Consider the following 5,555-nt stretch of genomic DNA (forward strand, 5'->3'; position numbering starts at 1 on the left):
GCAGGTTCAAGCGGACTTGGGAACTCTCCAACCACACTATTCCTAACCCCAAATTGGTTAGGCGTTTTTCTGAACTGGTGGCCGCAGAGATGGTATCTGCCTCCCAGTAACAGGAAGTTTACTGGGGGCCAGAGCCCAGGGTGCGGTGGAGTGACAGTCAGCCCAGCCCATTCTTCTTTGCCCTCCCGACGCTGGCCGGGGACGCCCCACGCCACCAGCCCCACCAGAGAACCGTGGAGGGAGTGGGAGGGGAGGCCGGCCCGCATGCCCCGGGAAGCCCCGTACCGGGGCAAGCAAGTGGGAAGGCTCAGTGAGGAGCCGAGCCGGGTGAGGAGGACAGGCTTGGCCGATCTGGGCCGGAGCTGCCACCACCTGAGAAAATGGAGGCAGCCCCAGGGGCGGTGAGTGGCCCGGTGGGGCAGGCAGAAGCCGGGCGGGTGTCTGCCTCCCAAGCAGGGCTGGGCCGGGGGTCACTCACAGGGCTGTGCCGGGTCGGGTGGCTCCCTCTCTGCCTCTGCGTCGTCACTGTCCCCATTCTCGGCCGCCGCTGCCTCGGGCTGCTCATTCGGTCCCGCCTAAATTTGCTCTTAAAGTTAGACTTACATGTAACTGATGTGGATGAGGAGTTAAATTTTTTTAGAAAAAATCATGTACTAGATTTTTTTAGTATATCTAACTCTAGATGTACTAAAATTTATGTTTTGAAGTAATTTATCAGAAATACAGTTTAATGTCACAGCCTATAATATAGTTGCATCAGTGGAAAGTTTCTTCTCAAAATTAAAAATTATTAAGAATTATCTCCAATGTTTTATTTGCCTCAAGTGATGAATGTCACTTGTAATGATATTGCTTAAAAATGGAGTTGCTGGAATGGTATAGATTTTGATGATTTAACAAATGATTTTGCAAAAAAGTGAGACAAAATATTATGAGCAATTATCACATTAATAATTATTTGTTGTATTTAAAATTATGAACCAAAATTTTTATTTTTTTGTAACTTGTAATTTGTAAGTTTCCATTGCTATTCATGTGTTAGAATTATCATTAGTATGTTTTATAAGTAGACAATTTTTCAAAGAAAAAAGTCTTAATACTTATTACCCTTTATGGCACTTTTTTCCCTTGCTTTTTGAACAGACGACCCCACATTTTTATTTTGCACTGGGCTTGACCCCTTCTGTCCCAACTTTGCACAGCTGTTCTCCTGACTCTTCGTTCCTGCCTCACGGGAGCACCCTGTAGCTGACTGGGACCATGGTAGCCCAGGAACTCATTTCTGCTGTCTGACCCTATGGTGCTTGCTGGAGGCATCTTTTCTTCATTTTGAGAGGAAATTGTGCATAGTCCGTACTTTACTTTCCTCACCATTTTTTTTTTTATTTGCCTCCAGTTTTTTTTTTTTTTTCTGTCATCATGTGATCCATGATATGGGGACTTTCATGGGCCAGCTCTGCTTTCATCCTGGATGCACTCGAAGACCATACTTAGAGCTTTCTATTAATAGCATGACCCCAAACAGATCCACTTCCACAGGGCACTAACCGAAAAATTTTGTGAGTAGATGGGAATCCATACACAGCAGAAACACAATAAAATCTCCATTTTATAGTTTGTCCTCCTTCTGAAAGTTCCTCTTCTCTTTAGCTAGCAATTTTCTTTTTCCAAAGTGTCTCAAAAACCCTTCTAATGTTGGAAACAATTCAGATCTAAGTGTGCACACCAGAATAAACCAAAGACCAGTAGCGAGCTAAGGACCACCTGCTGTATTCAGTCCTGCTTCTGGGTTCATGGAGCAATCTTTCCTCATTCCGAGAAGGTTCTAAAATTCCTTCCAGAAAAAGCATGTTTTATCCTAAGGTATACTTCTTTTTAGAAGACCTATTCTCCATTTTATTTTTGGCCTTTCCTGTTACCTTTCATTTTTTTTTTTCTTTCAAACTCTTCAAAGTTACCCTAAGACTCCTCTATTTTCCTTTTCTCTTACTGAGTTCTATTTGTGAGTCAAAAGTACATTTAGTCATTTCACAAATACTATGCATTGCATTTAGGTTCTCAATAAAGATTTATTGGAAGAACGAGCTCTAAATAATTCTGATCTCAGAGATTTTCAGGGTTGGAAGGGATCCGGATAATTTAGTCATTAACTTCCTTTCATTTTCAGAAATGGAAAACTCCATTAACACTCAAAACAGTCATTTGTATCTTGGGCAGCTGTTATTATTAGAAAGCTCTTTCTTATGTTAAGCCAAAATCTGTCTTCTTTCTAGTACTACGGAAAAGAAAAGGCTTATTTTTAAAAATGAACTCAGGCAAAAGAAAGTGTGCTCATTTTTCAAAGCTCTTGGGAGACTTTAATAGTCTCTTCAGAATCATCACAAACTTCCATCCCTTCATCTTTAAAAATTTTTTTCAAGCATTTGATTTTAAAATGGCTAATTATTAAATATTGTTTCCACATATTTTAATTCTTAGTATTTTGACTTTTTTATTGCATTGAATTAGAAAGACTTGTAGGATGAAAGTAACTACCAATTATAATATTGTCTCCTGCAAAAATGAATCTTCATTTCCAAAGACTGATGTGCCCAAATGAATCTTCAGTTCCCCAAACTAACATGCCCATGAAATGTTTTAAATATAGAGTGCTAGTAATGTGGGGGCCACACATGGAAAGCACTACAGTAACCAGGCGCTTTTTTGAGAACTTAATGGAGGGAAATATTAGAAGTGATAAAATTTTAGATCTGACACTCAGTTCAGTGTTGTTGCTTTTGTTAGATTTTATATCTGTATGTAATGATGTGGAACAAAGTTACATGGATGGCTACTATATACTCCGGACTTTCAAAGATACTGGAATAGAAAGAAAAAGTGCAGACCCCACCAGAAACACTTTTAGGTTGAACTCAACATTCAGACTCAGAAGATAGGCACAGGCAGGAGTCCACTCAGAGGGTGAAAGAAGGAGCCACAGGTGACAGTGGGCAGTGGCAGGCTCCCTCCCACTTGTCAGGGGGTAGACCTTGCAGCAGTCCATGCAGTCAGCACAGGATCCAGACACGTTTTCTCAGATGCCAGCTGCGGTGCAGGGAGACTCACACAGGACAGGTGTAGCACCTGCCCTCTTGTGCCACAGAGCCAATAATTCCATGGGCACAGCCTCCAAGTTTCCACTTACCAGGATCCCCTAGCCCAGGGAAGCCTCCCCTTCAAGTACTTATGGTTCATTTATAACTCCTCCCAGTCAATTACAGGTTATCAACCAGGCATCCTTTTTATCGTAAGCGGCATTGCTTAGAAGCATACTTGACTTTTGATGCTTGTGAGGTTATCAGGGAAACAGAGCTAGGAAGTTAACCTATGAGAAAATTCTCGTGCAGAAAGACAAAAGGTTTTGTTAACTCTTTACCCGCAATATGCAAATACTAATGAACAGTAACAGAGGAGCAGACTGTGACGTTTCTAAGGATTGTAAATCATGGATGAGAAGACAGACTTCAACAATATTAACCAGGAAATAGGAAAAACCAAACCAAACCAAAGTCCCTTTGTGTGGCTGGTAGCTATCAGAAAGGTCTTGCACCTTATTTAGTGACTGTCTCTTACTCACTATATTTCTAGTGCCATGCATAGTAGGAACTCAGTAGATATGTATTGCGTGAATAAAAAAGCGAATGAATAAAAAACTCTCCTTAGGCCAGACAATTCACAGTAAGACAGGCCCAACTTTAGAAGTAGCAGGATACACTCTTGGCTGAGTGAAGTGAAAGCTGATAGGACAGGTCTTCTGATACCTGAGTGAAGGGTTGTGAACCATTTTATTTAGAAATAAATGGCCCCTCAAAAGCCACCGCTGCATGTCAATCGAGTTAGACAAAAATATGTTAACACCCCTAAGGCATTAAGGAAAAGTTAAATAATACCTTGCATACTTGGTTTAAGAAGGCAGAGAGGCGTCAAACTTTTAGAAGCAGTTTTTACTCACAAAGTTGTTAAAAGATTAATTTTATTTCCTTACAAATCTTGCTTGTTTGAAATGTTTTATTCCTCTATTAGGTCAAAGTTTTTTCTCTGGATTTTTCATCTCAAGTTAAACTATGCTTTCTTCACATGAATGTAGACATATTATGTCCCAAATAATAGGATAGATCTTAGGAAGTGAATGTGTACTTTAATTTACTTGAAATTTCAGTCTTTGGTTTTACCATTACTTGCTAGCTCTTGAACCTGATAGAGGCAAAGCTAGATTGATGTGTAGTGGTTACCTACGGCTCAGGAAGCATTCCAAACCCAGAAGGTGTCATTGGTGGGGATGTTTGTCAAGTGGCCGGCCTGGGTGGTGCTCATTCTCGTGAGTATAAATGTTTTAAAAAGGGATTTAATATTGTGCATTCAAATATGTCAATTGAAGCAGTATTTTATTGAATTATGAAAATCAGTTTTATTCTCAAACCAGTAGTATATAGAAGTCTAATATGCGCTTTTTTTTCTTATGAAGTAAAGGAGCTAGGAATTGTTTGACATACTCAGATGCAAACAAAAATGGTGCATTACAGATTTATTTTTTCAAATAAGCAAGTTCAATCCCCCTAAGTGCCTTAATATGTTCATCTAACTCCACTAGGAGTTAATAGGTAACACAAATTAGCCTTCACTTATAAGGTAAACATTGTTTTTTTTAATTACAAAACTAATGTGTATCTTTAAACCTGAGGTTAAAAATTACCAGCCTTAAACTCTGATTTACAAGGTCATTATTTATAATTATCTTTAAAAAAAAAAGTGTTATATGTTGTCTATTTAAAAAGTAAATTAGGATCAATTAACAATAACATATTTTTGTAAATATATTATATTCAGAGTCCATTGAAAAGGCTGCAATGTCCTTATTTATCAAACTAAAAAATTATAGGAAAAACTAGAGAGATAATTTGAATGCTTACAAAAATAATTGGTATTGCTGTGGATTGAATATGCCCCCCAAATTCACTGAAGCTTGGCCTCAATTGTACCAGTGTTAAGAGGGTGGGAAATCTGATTATAGTCTTCGCAAGGTGGGGCCTTTGAGAAGTGATTGGATCATGAGAGCTCTGCCCTGGTGAATGGATTAACTCATTCATGGAGTATTGGGTTAATGGTTTAATGGGTTATCAGAGAGTGGTTCTCATGGCTTTGTCAGGAGAGCAAGTGAGCAGGTTGACTCTTGCTCAGGCCATTCTCACCACGTGATTGCCTGAGTCACTCTGGACCCTGTAGAGAACTTCCACCCAGAGAAGGCCCTCACCAGACGTGTTCCCTGAACCTCGGTCTTCCCAGCCTCCAAAACTGTAAGAAATAAATTTCATTTCTTTATAAATTACCCAGTTTCAGGTATTCTGTTATAAGCAATAGAAAATGGACTAATACAAGTGGTAAAACCTGTCCTAGGAATAAGTTGGCACTTTTGAAATCTTTAATAGACTGGAACGCTTTAAAGCATCAGGAGGAGTTCCAAATAGTCTACCTTGTAGTATTTTTTATTTGTTACCACATTTGAGGATTGAGCTGTT

This window comes from Cynocephalus volans, chromosome 15 (assembly GCF_027409185.1).
Source record: "Cynocephalus volans isolate mCynVol1 chromosome 15, mCynVol1.pri, whole genome shotgun sequence".
Taxonomy (NCBI): Eukaryota; Metazoa; Chordata; class Mammalia; order Dermoptera; family Cynocephalidae; genus Cynocephalus; species Cynocephalus volans.